The following is a 13,923-nucleotide window of genomic DNA, read 5'->3' as shown; positions in this document are numbered from 1 at the left end:
ATGCTAATCAAGCAGAGAGACCCCACAAGCAGAGTGGGGAGAAGCAAGAAAATAGCACATACAACGGCCAAAGGGGAGACCTTTCTCATTCTATTCCCCAGAAACTGCTCAATAAATGCTTTTAACATCTTTTTTTAATTTAGAAAAAGTGAAACTCATATATGATATTAACATTTCTCCCATTTTCAATTAGCCCAAATGATCTTGTTAAAAGCTATTAATAAACCACCTTTAGCAGAGGCCACGAACACATACCACCTGTTCAGCACCCACATGGAGCCCACGCCCATGAAGTCAAGGCATCAGTGAAAAATTAACTGCCTGAAATTAAGTTTAAGCATCCGAGCGGTTAAACCATTGTGCTGTAATTGTGTACCATCCTCCCTTTCGTCAGCAATTAAGGCTGTATTGATCTGATAATGTGGGGAAAGGACTGGCGAAGAGCACTCACTCTGCCTACCGTAATGAAGAGTGATCGCCCATTGTTCCGGGGCAACCAACACTCCCTCCCCTCCCGCCAGCCAGGGATTGATTCCAGCAGACAGCGGGGAATCTCCGAGCCACTTCCTTCCTGGGGGCCCTGCCCCCTCTTTGATGGAAAGCCTCCTCCTCGATGGTTAATGGGTTCCTGATCACTCTGCTGGAGGGGAGGTGGGAAGTTGGCTTGCTGTCTCTGTCAGTTTTCCAGAATGCTTTTCACACCATCCAGAACCTGGTAAGTTCTGCAAAGCTCATACTCAGAGCCATAGCTCTCAACCCAGAAAACAATCATTTGAGTGAAATGGAGAAAGAGTAGGAAGGACAGTCCACAATGGGCACAGTCAAGGTGAGGGAGGACCCTGATCAAAAGGTATGGTATCCACTTAGGACAACCAATCAGCTCAAACAGTCCTTGAGCTCCCCAATAGGGAGCAGGAGTGGGGAGGCAGTCAAGTTAATGAGTGGGGAGGACTCGGGATGGAGGGAGACATATTAATGAGGAAAGACAGACGTAAACAGAGAAAATCACGCCAGTGTTGGAACCCAGCAGGTAGCAGGTGCCAGGGAAGGCTCCGAGAACAGCAGGTTGAAGGATTGATATCTGGAGAAAGCATGCCCTCTGGGATGTTAGCTCCTTTGCAAAGCTCTAGTCACAAGAGCACAGATATAGAGTTGTAGGAATCTTTAGAGGATTCCTGATCCAACTCTTCCTTATTTTTATAGATGAGGAAGCTGAGGTCCAGGGACAAGGACTGATGTCCAAAGTCATACAGGAAATAAATGGTAGAGCCAGCATTTTAATCCAGGTCCTTCAATTCTAAACTAAGTACATTTTTTCCCTGTTGCATTGTAGAGAAAGTAAAAAAAAAAGTTTAACAATGTATATGAAGTGAAAAATTGAGCCTTTCCTATATATACTTACAACTATCTTTATTCAGAGTAACCTCCATACGTTTTAGAGGCTTCACTGGTATGAGTACAACAAGCAAGTCTCCGGAAGCAAAATCAGCAGGAAATTCACATAATCTTTTAGTCGTGCAAGACAACCAACTATCACTGTTTGGGATCATCTCAATCAGACTAATGTCTCTCCTATTCCTGGAGAAGTCCCTGGAATATTAGAAGCTGGATGTCAGAGTTCACAACTTAAGACGGAGACATGTCCTGAAGGAGAGGGTCAGCTCAGGCATGCAACAAGGCTGAGCCTGGAGGTTTACCTTACTGTCAGGTCCCTATTGGGGTTAAACATCCAGTAAGGGGACCACCAGCAATCGAAATCAGACTGCAATCGCACCAGACATAGTATGGGAGAACCAATGGGCCACGGCCTGCTAGAGTCCTTTCCTAAAGAAGAGGACCTTCGGTATCATTTAAAAACACAGAGAGGGCAGCTTCCTTTATGAATTTCAGATCACTGCAATGTCATTCTCTAGCTTTTCAGATGATCCTACTTTTGTCTTCCCTCTGCATGCAGTCAGAACTAGTGGGGAAAAGGGATGTGCTGTCTCCCCTATAGAATACAAGTTCCTTGAAGGCAGGGATTGTTTTTGCCTTTCCTTCCTAGCCCCAAAAACTAGCATAGTTCCTGGCAGGTAACAAGCACTTAACAGATGATTGCTGTTTAATTGATTGCTTGGCTGGTTTCATGTAGTCTTGATGTGAGCAAATCAATTAGACCAACTCTTTATTACATAAAAGACTCAGAAGATTTAGGGAATTACAGCTCTGCCACTTCTCATCTATGTGATCTTGGACAAATCATTCAACTATAGCAGAAAGAGCACTGGAATTCAAGCTGGAGGCCCTAGGTTCAAATCCTAGTTCCATCACTTAATGCTTACATGATCGTAGAGCTAATTACTTCACATTTCTGGACTTCAGTGTTCTTATCTACAAAATAAGATGACAGGACCACCAGATGAACTTTAAAGTCCTTTCAATTTCTAAATCTATGGTCCAGTGTCCCTGTCAGGACTTCAAAGTTTAATTCTCTTTCTACTGTGCTACATTTATGTCTATATCTATATATAAATCACATTTGAGTGACAATTTCTTGCAGGGATCTCTCCTTAGCCCTGGGTTATTCAACATTTTTAGCAAGGACTTGAAAGCAGCATGGTGCTGTGGAAAGAGTGATGGATTTAGAGTAAGAGGATGTGGATTTAAATGTTGATTCAGATATTTATTAGTCAGGCACAATTCTGTGCCTCAGTTTCTTCATCTTGAAAGAGAGGGTTTTACAATCAGCAGGATGATCTAAGGCCTAGAAAAACTTACATCAACTGATGCTAAGTGAAGTGAGTAGAACCAGGAGAACTTTGTATATGGCAACAAGATTATGTGGTGATCAGTTATGATGGACTTGGTCTTTTCAGCAATGAGATGATTCCAGCCAATTCCAATAGACTTGTGATTCAAAGAGTCATTTGCATCCAAAAAGGAGATTATGGGAACTGATTATGCATTACAACATAGTATTTTCACTTATGTTGCTGTCGTTTGCTTGCTTTTTGTTTTCTTTCTCATTTTTTTTTCCTTTTTGATCTGATTTTTTTTGTGCAGCATGATAAATGTGGAAATATGTATAGAAGGATTGCACGTGCTTAACATATGTTGGATTGTTTGCCATTTAGGAGAAGGAGTGAGGGAAGGGAGGGAGAAAATTTTGGAACATGAGGTTTTGTAAGGGTGAATGTTAAAAACTATCTCTGCCTATATTTTGATAATAAAAAGCTATTTTTTTCTTTAAAAAAGAAGGTTTTAAGTCCTATTTCAAAGAATCTGTAATTCTTTTAGGAACTCCAGCAATTTGTTCAACTTATATATATATATATATATATATATATATATATATATATATATATTTTATCCATTAATGTTAACCAAAACTGAGAGGGGAACATTGAAATATCTTTCCATTATTGAATTATATGTATTCTTGAAGTCCAGTTAATTTTTCCTTTATGAATTTCTTTACTTAGCTTTATGCTAAGGATTTGGAACATAATAAGCTTAATATTGATTTGTTTTGTATGGATACTTACAACATAATATATTTTCCTTGTTTATCACTTTTTATGATATAAATATTTATATTTTATTTGATCGTATGATTATACCTCCTATTGTTGTTGTTTTATATTGTCCTAATTAATGCCCTTTATGGATTTCTTAGTAAATAATATCATAAGCAAATATGAAAAAATAAAATTTTATTCAATGGCTTCTAAAATCCTTTCCATTTTTAAATCTATGCTCTTAGAAATCTTTTTCTTTTTAATTCTCTGGACCTAAATTTCCTCATTCATAAAATGAAGAACATAGACAAAGACTGAATGATTTCTATGGTCCCTTTCAACTCTAGGTCTATGATAAAATAGCATGATCTGCACGTGGCAGGAAGGTGAGAGAGATCCTAATATGTTGGATAGCAGAATAAAAAAATATATAAAGGAGGAAAAGGACTCACATTTGCAAAAATGTTTGTAGCAATTCTTTTTGTGGTAGCAAAGAATTGGAAAATTAGTAGATGCTCATCAATGAGGGAATGGCTAAATAAGTTGTGGTATATGAAATTAATGGATTATTATGTTCTATAAAAATGATGAAAAATCTGACTTTTAGAAAGACCTGGAAAGATTTACACAAACTGATATTGAGTGAAACAAGAAGAATCAGAAACACATTGCACACAGTAACAGCAAGAATGTGTGATGATCAACTATGAAATACATGGTTCTTCTCAGGGATTCAGTGATCCAAGGCAATCCCAATAAACTTCTGCATCTACATCCAGAAAGAGAACTATGGAGATTGAATGGAAATCAGCACATGCCATGTTCACTTTTTTTTTTCCTGTTTTTTTTTTCTTTCTCTCATGATTTTTTCTTTTGTTCTGATTTTTCTCTCCCAGTATGATTCATAAAGAAATGTGTAATGGCAAACCATTTCAGTGTTGTTTCCAAGAAAAGCCCAAATGAGATACAACTAAAAAAAAAATGACTGAATACTAACAATAATCAGAACAAGGGAAGTGTAATAGGAAGCACTAGATTTGGAGTGAAAAAGCAAAAATCTGCTTTGATTTTTGAGAATTCTGAGATTTTCTGAGAAAGCTACAATTGGAGTTCTGATTTCTTAACTGTGTGGACGGGGCACCTCCATCTACTTTGCTCAAAGCTCCTTCCTTGGTGTCAACCTTTCATAAGGATCATCCATTTAGAGTGGAAAGAGAATTGAGAGCCCATCCAGTCCAGCCCCCTCCAGTTACAAATGAGAAAACAGACTCTGAAATGTTAAGTGATTTTCCCCTCACTGCTAGCACTCTCTCTCCTGCACCACCATATATTTATTTGTATTGATTCCATTTTTTTTTCCTATATGTACTTGTCTCCTGCATTAGAGTAAGGAATTTCATTATTTAAATTCCCAGACCCACATTAATGAATGCTTGATTGATTGCCCAGGTTCATACAACTAGTGTCAAAGGTGGCATTTGAACCCAGGTCTTTTAAGTCCAAATACATTGTGTTATCCCTTGGTTTACGCTGTCTTTCCTTCCTCTGTTCCAAAGCACTAGGTAATGGTATCCACTTCCCTGAATTTTGCCCTTAGCCACAGTTTTCTTCCAATTCTGAGTTTTTCTGTTTGCTGCTGTAGCTCTGATTTAATGATACTATGAGCAGAGCCATTTTAAGGCAGGATTGTACATGGGCTAAAGGCTGAAGACAAGGCCACCTTTCTTCTCCTCCCATCACCGGCTCTCAAGGAACTTCAAAGCAAAGTTCTTAGAGGAGCATCCACTGCTGGTCCCAGCCAGGGCTCTAGATGGTTTCCTTTCATACAAAAGGGAAAAGAAAAGGAAAGACTGGGTAGGCAAGGACAGAGTCAAAAGCTTCCAATTTTGCTCCATTATCCTGAAACTGCTCCTCAGCCGTCCTCCCAATAGGAGGGAGAAGGAGGGAGGGACCAGATGCCAAATTCTTCTCCCTTTCTTCTTGTTCCCCTAGTACCTGTGAGTAAGGAATCATACATAGTCAGGAGGAGATAAGGAAATGGAATAAAGAAGCAAACACGAAGAAGCACTTTTGTCTTTCCACCATTTTGTGTTTACATTTTCCTTGTCTGGATTCTCCATCCCCTTGCCTTTCAACCACAAGCCTAACGAGAAGCATATGGTTCATCCATTAGAAAACCTTTTGCCTCTAAGAGCCCCGTAGGGGGGTCCAAGATGGGTCAGACAGAGCTTCTTCCCTTGCCTTCTTGTTTAGGACCAGGATTTGTTTAGGACCTAGCATGAAGACAAAAACTTAAGATTGCAGATGAAGAATACTGAAAAATAAAAGAAGCATTCAGCCTTTTGTCTCTGGGGTCAACGTCTTGATTTAAGTTAGTGTGGAATAACAGAAAGAACCTTAATCCTTGAGTAGAGGACCCAGGTTCAAATCTCACCTTTGCATATGCTGTTTATATGACTTTAGACAACTCAATTAACCTCTTTATTTCTCAGTTTCTTCAGATCTGTGAAATTAAGGGATCTCAGGATGTAACCAAGATTGACCTAATTGTCCCACCCAGTCCAACCCAAATCAGATAAAAGCTCCTGCTTCAGCGACAACGGCCCCTCCTCTAAAGCCTTGTATCTAGGGTTCTCTGTCCCTTGCTGATTTTCCAGATGGATCCCGGGAGGTTGGTGACTGTACAGCCTTTCCTCACTTAAATCCAATTCACTTGGAAGTCCCGGCGACACTTTGATCTCATGGTCCCCTTCGAGATTGAAGGACAAAAAGATAAATTCTAGAACACATGAAGTACAGGTAGAGCGACGACCCAATCTTGAGATTCACAGCGTCAAGGAGGTGACCTGGGAAGCCTCGGCCCCAAGCAGACATGCGCCTGAAGGCGTGCAGGACAGGCGGACCATCTGCGCCCCTGGACTACAGGGCCCACTGGTTCCATTCCATCCCTTTTTGATGGATGGATATCATATGCATAATGACCCTCAGGTTTTTCTGCTGTGTTTTTTTTTTTTTTTTTTTTTTTTTTTTGTTAGGTTTTGCTAAAGCAACCTGCAAATTAATTTAATATCCTCCTTTGGTTAGGAGCTATGAAAGCGGGGCTCGGGGCTGATGATGCATAAACCATTTGTGGCATGTATTTAATCTCCGGACAATGGATAGAGATGTTAGTGCATGCTACACTAAGTTCTATTTACGCTGGCTATTAAGTGCAGTCAGGCTGAAGGCAATCGGAGCACATTACAGGGCCTAATGGGAGAGGAGCTAAACAACAGTACATTAAAGACTGAAAATGAATTAAGAGGGGAGCATGGTAGAGAAAGCAGACAAGCCAAGGGGTTTGTACATAGATAACTCTCATTGACAGCACACACACACACACACACACACACACACACACACACAAAATCCCTGACTGAACTCCCAAATTAAATTTGGGCATTGTACGCCTCTCTGTAGGGACAGCCTAGAAGCGTCCAGCAAGTCCCTTTTCAATCCAATTCAAGGCAAGGCAGGGCCTGTCTCTCGCCCTGAGCCAGGAAGCCGGCTATGTCTCCCTGTGAGATTTCTCATGCCAAGCCAGACTGGAGGAGGTTTCTCTCAGGCCTGCAAGTGGGACTGTCCCTTCTCCTCGGGCCCCCCAAACACACTTTTCCAGGCCCACAGAGGAAACCAAATCACTGTACTGGGGGTAATTTATGAAGTTAAACTATCTCTAAGCAGACTCCTATTCACACGCCTCTCTATTCCTGGACACTAGCTTCTCACTGGCAAGGGGCCAGTTAATTCGTAGCAGAAAAGGAATGAGGCCTTTGGGAACAGGAGGAATGGAGAATTCCTCCCATCCAACTGAAATCTGCTGAAGGACTCAGTGAGAGCAAATGAGATGTCACAAACACACCTGTTTAAAATGTCTGCAATTTGGAGAAAGAGTTTCATCCCTAATTCCTAACTCTCAGAAGAATTTCAGGGGACATTTAGCCCTTCACCAGAGCAATGATTCCTTTCTTAAGGAAAAAAGATGCTCCTGAAGACTTTATAAAATGATACAGAGTGAAAAAAAAAAAAAGAATCAGAAAAACAATGTGCCCAATAGCCATAATAATGTAAAGGAAAATGACACTGTAAAAGTTTCAGAATTCTAATTATGATTTCAGAGGACTGAGAGAGGAACACAGCCCACAAAGATATAGACTCCTTGGGAGATGTAGTGGACTATACTAGAGATGTAGTGTAAGGGATACTTTAGTACAGTTAATGTCTTTTATTTTGCTTGGCTGAATTGCTGTGCTATCGTTTGCTTGACTATTGTTTAAATTGTGTCCAACTTTTTTCATGAACTCATTTGGGGTTTTCATGGCAAAGATACTAGAGTAGTTTACCATTTTCCTCTCCAGCTCATTTTACAGATGAGGAAACTGAGGCAAACAGGGTGAAGTGACTTGCTCAGGGTCATGCAACTAGTAAGAATCTGAAGTCAGATTTGAACTCAGGAAGATGAGTCTTCCTGACTTCAGGTCCAACACTCTATCCACTGCTGCCCTTTGTTTGATTATCATTATTTGTAATAAAGAAGGGTTCCATGGTGAAGTGAGAGGAGAGCTCATGAAAAGTGACAGAAATATTGAAATAAGAAGAGTATCAAAAACACTTTTTTAAAAGGCACCATGAAAACTAATGAATTCATATGAATTCATTGGGGTTTGGTTTGGTTTTGAACAACTTCTGTGTTGAAAAAGAACACTGAATCTCAGAGTTGGAAGGGACTTCACAGAGGATCTGGTCCAGTGAAAACCTAAGCAGAAATATTCTCTTCAGCAGGGATATGAAACCTGTAGTTGGCCAGATGCACATAGTCCAATATGTCCCCAAATACTCCAGAACCAGAAGTATTTAGAAGTATTTAACAAAACAAATTATAAAAATGTAAGTGTTAATAAGTAGTTTTCTAAATTAATCTATGGCCACAGGGAGACATATATATATGTAGGTTAGTTGATCCTGTTCTATCTGAGCATAACTCCAATTCTAAATATGTCTAGTCATCCTGCATTTGCTTTAAAACCTCCAATTTGAATTAATTCTTTCCAATGGATTGAGCAATTCTTACCCTTCACATATTTACCCTTGAGTCATGGAGGGCAGAAGATAGTGCTCAAAGCACTCATTTTTTGACCATGTCCTAGTGCCTACAGCAATCATCAAAAATGGGAGCATAATGGAGCTCACACTGATATAGGATAGAAAGAGAGGGACTGGGAATCAGAATGCTGAGTCTGGAGGCAGCCACGTGATGCAATGCAGGGAGCACTGGATCTAGAGTCTAGAAGTTGCTGTTGTTATTCATTCATGTCCAACTATTTATGATTCCATTTGGGGGTTTTCTTGACAAAGATACTGGATTGGTTTGCTATTTCCTTCTCTAGCTCATTTGACATATGAGAAACTAAGGAAAATAAGGTTAAATGATTTGCTCAGGTTTGCACAGATGGTATCTAAAGCTGGAATTGAACTCATGAAGATGACTCTTCCTGATTCCAAGCCCAGTGCTCTATCCACTCTGCCATCTAGCTGCTGAACTGAGTTCAAATCCAGTCCCAGACACTTACTGTGTGATGCTGGACAAATCACTTTTAAAAAAACTCTTATTTGCCTCAATTACTCCTACTGTAAAATGGGGATAATAATAGTAACTACTTTGCAGAATTATTGGAAAGTACAGATTTATAAAGTGCTTAGCATAGTCCTGACAAGTGGTAGACATTATATAAATTCTTTCTTCCTTCCCCTAGATACCACCTCTGCCATTAACTTATTGTGTGTGAGCTTGGCCCTCAGTTGGTTCTCCTATTAAAAAAAAAAAAAAGTTCTGGATTAAATGAACTCAAAGTTGTTGCCAACCCTGACATTCTCATCTGAGTTTCCTGGATCTTCCCAAGTAATTACACATTTAAAGTTTGAAAGGGGCCTACCCTTCTATCTCATCATTTCCATTACCTGCTTCCTAAAGGTGGTGAGTTCATCAAGTGAATTGATGGTACTTAACAAGAGAGATCTCTTGATCAGTCCTCTCTTGGGCTTCTATGAAGGAAGCAGAAGTACTCCCTCAGTCCTACAGAGCAAAATTACTTCTGTGGACCTTCCATGCCCATATCTCCTGCCTATTCCTGCACACACACAGAATGCTTATATTACCTTCCCTCTCTTTTTTCTCTCTCTCTCAAGTCTCTCAGTATTCTCAGGTGTTTTCAATCAATCAATTTGACAAGCTTTTATAAGCATCTACTATAGACCAGGAACCATGAGAATATGAAGACAAATAAGAAACGGACCCTGCCTATAGGTGCTTGAATTCCACCACGGCATCTAACATGTATTTATATAATTAAGAATTAATAGAATATGTATAAGATAGTTGGGGATGGAAGAGGAAACATTAGCAGCTAGAAGGGGTCAGGAAAGGCTTCTTATAAAGGGTAGAACTGAATTGAGTTTTGAGGAAAAACTAAGGTTTTGAAGAGGCAGAGCTAAGGAAGCAGCACATTCCATACAAAGACATGGAGGTGGAAAACAGAGAAATGTGCAACAGATTGGTAGGAAAGCTATTTTGTCTGGGGTCATTGGAAGAACCAGAAGTAACTCAGTACAATCAGAGAGGTAAGCAAAAAGATGGGCTAGAAAGACAGCAGCTGCTGCTACCTCCCTAACCAGAGCATCAGAGCAGGAAAAAAAAATCAAGGAAAGGAAAAATCGGTGTGTTGATTTTCCTTAAGCCCTTATGCTATGACTAGAGTCAAGTGTGTTGACAGGTAGGAGAGTGAAAGAGCTAAGTATTACCTTATTGTGGTAGAGTAGCGTGACCTTCAAGAGTCTGTTTACCTGGTGGCCCTTCCTGTGTGTCTGTGGTTTTTGTACATATTTCTGTATTGTGTGTGTCCCTGGGACTCTTTTTTTGCATTGGTTTGTGTTACAAGCTGCCTGACCTCTTAGATACAGAAAATATTAAAAAGTCAGATGTTAATGACTCTGGCAAAAAGTCAGCAGATACCATGACTTTCCTACCTTTTGAATCTGCCATTCGGTTCAATGGTCCTGGATCACATGCAAGTCAAGAGACCTTGGTTATAGCTGAGTAAATAATAATAATAATAATAATAATAATAATAATAATAATAATAATAACTGATATTTATATAGCCCTTCAAGGTTTTCAGAATACTTGTTATATTTTTCAGCTTCACAGTATGCTATAAATCAGAGATTATAAATTTTATTTTCATTATTTTACAGCTGTGAAAATCAAGACTCAAAATGTTAAGTTGCTTATTAATGATCATGTGGCTAGTGAATGTCAAAAGTGAGACCTGAATTCAGGTTCTCCTGACTCCAGGTACAATAATTCACCATGCTACTTTTAAGATAAATAGACTTGGGATCCTTATCTCCAGTTCGAGAGCTCTTCCAGGAAATGGCAATTGACTTCACTAGGGTCTTCCCCAATGATAAGGAAGGATATCTCCTGGATAAGTGACCACTGAGATTTCCAAAGCCAGTGACAAATCCTAAATACCACCTTTACTATAATGTGGTTTTCCTCTTAAAATAGACTATTCACAGCAATGTTTGGTTCATAAGCAGCCTTAGAAGAAGGCTGCATTTCCTCTTCCTCCATCTTCTCTTCCTCTTCCTTTTCTTCCTCTTCCTTCTCCCTCCTCCTCCTGCTCTCTCTTCTTCCTTCTTTTCATCCTCCCTTTCATCCTGCTTTTCTTGCTAATCTTCTTTCTCTTCCTCTCCCTCTTTCTCTTTTTCTTCTCCCTTTTCTCTTCCTTCTCTTCCTTTTTCTCCTTAATCTCCTCTTTCTCTTCCTCCTCCTTATTTTCTTACTCCTCCTGCTCCTTTTATTCTTCCTTCTATTTTTCTTCCTCCTCCTCCACTTTCTGGGATGGAGAAGCTGAAATAAAATTCTGGGAGACTTGACATTGTGGTATGCTGATGCAATAGATAATGGCATTAGGTGATCTAATATAAAAGCTTATCAAATTAGGTAATTAAAGGTGAATCAAGGCATCTCAGAAAGGTCTGACTAGGATGAAATGGGAGGAATTTACTGTAAAAGAACCATCCTTCACTAATGCTTTCTACCTGGCGAGGATTCCAAGGAGCCATTTCCATGCTGCTGGTGTCTCCAAAGGAGAGAGACCCAAAGGATCCTCTTCTGCAGGTCAGCAATAGGGAGGCCTGGGCCTGGTGCCAAATATCTGCCCCATAACATCCTGAGAGAAGGGTGAGTGCTCTCTGCCAGACACAGCTTCTATTCCTCAGGTGTATTATGTACAGTGAGTGAATGAACACACAGTGCTTGAGGAAACAGAATGAAAAAGCAAATCAAAACCTGCTATTTCTTCTACCTGTCACTAAAATTCATGAAAGAAAAAGACGCAGTTATACTGCCCCTCCTGGACCAAAAATCTCCCCAATTATTATAATTTATAAAAAATAGAATTAATAATCTGGTGTACCAGAGATCCAAATCAGAAATACTTAACATTTTTTCTACCTTGGATTCCTTTGGCTATCTGCTGAAACTAAGGATCTCTTCTCTGAATGGTGCTTTTAAAATACACAAAATAAAATATATAGAATTACTTTTTTAAAAATCTGATTATTTTAAAATAAAGATGCATTTTTCTTCATCCAAGTTCATTAATCTGCCTGAAATCTATTTATGAATCTTTGGGAAATGTCAGGTTAAGAATCCTTGAGGATTCCCATTACCCTATCCAAATGACAAGCCCATCACCCCAGCTTAACAGCCTTCAGAGCCAAGATGACTTGGAAAGAATCAGAGCTCTCACAGGTTCAGAATAGTGGGAAGTGGCATTACACATGAGCTGCATTGGAAAAAATATATAGAAAAGAGAAATGGGCATAATAACAGGATACCTTGTTTTCTCTTCATTTTGGTTGAACAGGATTGAAAGATTTAGGTTGGTCATGACTTATGGAGACCTACATCCCCCATGCTCTGAAGATAAGCACAACAATGAAGGGGAAAGTAGCAGGAGCTTTTATATAACCTGCCCAGCCATGGGACCCCACAAATAAAACAGGCTTTTCCATACTCCTCTCCCCTGAAACATCATATGAAGTAGCTTTGAACCTAAAACTCCAATTTGTGTTTCTTTGAACTTAGGTTTCCCACAGCTTGTCTACAGATGAATAAGTCTAACTGTGACCACAGTAAATGGTCTATGGTACAAAAGAGTTCAATGTCCAATTCAGTCATTTATTTGCTTTGAGCCAAACACTTTGCCTCTCTAGTCCTCAACTTTCTAATCTGTAAAACAAGCTGATTGTACTAGATACACAGATAAGCAAAACAAATACTCACATTGGGCATAAATGAGTGATTCTCTGGCAGGAGGTGAGAAGCATTCTTTATCATCAATCCACTGGAATCATAGTTGGCTAATTGCATTAGTCAGTGTTCTTAAGTCTTTTAAAGTCTTTACAATGTGGTATTATTGTATAAACTCTCCTAGTTCTGCTCACTTCCCCCTCTATCAGTTCATACCAGCCTTCCTAGCTTTCTCTAAAACTGACATAGAACAAACTTTTTTTGTTTGGATTCATGAGATAATGTTGACATTATCTCCAGAACTACAGAACTGGCATAGCAAATTCTCTAGGTTGTTTCACGGAATGCCCTTGGTAGGCTGAATTTCACCTCTACATTCTTTTTTAAAAAATGAATTAATTAATTTTTATTATAGCTTTTTATATACAAAACATATGCATGGGTAATTATTCTATGTCAGATGTAAAAGAGACATAGAAATAGATAAACTGAAGAATTTACCATATAATACATGCATGGAATAAGCAGAGCAATATGAGAACCTTTGGAATCTAACATAAAATTCAGCAAACAACAGCAAGGTTGCTAAGGCAATGAAACAACAATTAAGTCTCCAACGTGGGTTGGTGTAGGAATTGGTGTTGCAAGCACTGAGCTATTGCTATAAAAATATTTAGTAGCCCTTTTTTGTAGAAGCAAAAAGCTGGAAACTAAGGCATGGGTTCCTGTTGGGGAATGGCTAAACTAATTGTGGTATTTGAATGTAATGGAATTATATTGAGCTATAATAAATGACAAAATGGTCAATTTCAGAGAAAACAGGGAAGACTTATATGAACTGATACAGAAGAGAATAGGTTTTTAAATAATATTATTTTTTTTTAAAAGACAATTTTGAAAGACCAGAAATCAATGCAATAACAAATCTCCATCCCAGAAGGGAAGGGAGGAAAGAAGGAAGGGAGAGAGGGAGGGAGGGAGGGAGGGAGGGAGGGAGGAAGGGAGAGAGGAAGGGAGGGAGGGAGGGAGGGAGGGAGAGAGGGAGGGGGGAGAGAGGGAGGGAGAGAG

At 39.4% G+C, this 13,923-nt stretch overlaps 1 long non-coding RNA gene across 1 annotated transcript in view; it reads left to right on the top strand.

Moving 5' to 3' along the window:
- The first annotated feature begins 550 nt into the window (after positions 1-550).
- LOC141553585 (uncharacterized) overlaps positions 551-13,923 on the top strand; it is a 29,602-nt gene continuing 16,229 nt past the window's right edge. The window contains exon 1 of the long non-coding RNA XR_012485537.1: positions 551-715. This is a non-coding gene — a long non-coding RNA (uncharacterized LOC141553585). The remainder of the gene's footprint in view (positions 716-13,923) is intronic.

Source organism: Sminthopsis crassicaudata, chromosome 2 (assembly GCF_048593235.1).
Source record: "Sminthopsis crassicaudata isolate SCR6 chromosome 2, ASM4859323v1, whole genome shotgun sequence".
Taxonomy (NCBI): Eukaryota; Metazoa; Chordata; class Mammalia; order Dasyuromorphia; family Dasyuridae; genus Sminthopsis; species Sminthopsis crassicaudata.
This window is presented reverse-complemented; position numbering and strand designations above follow the sequence as displayed.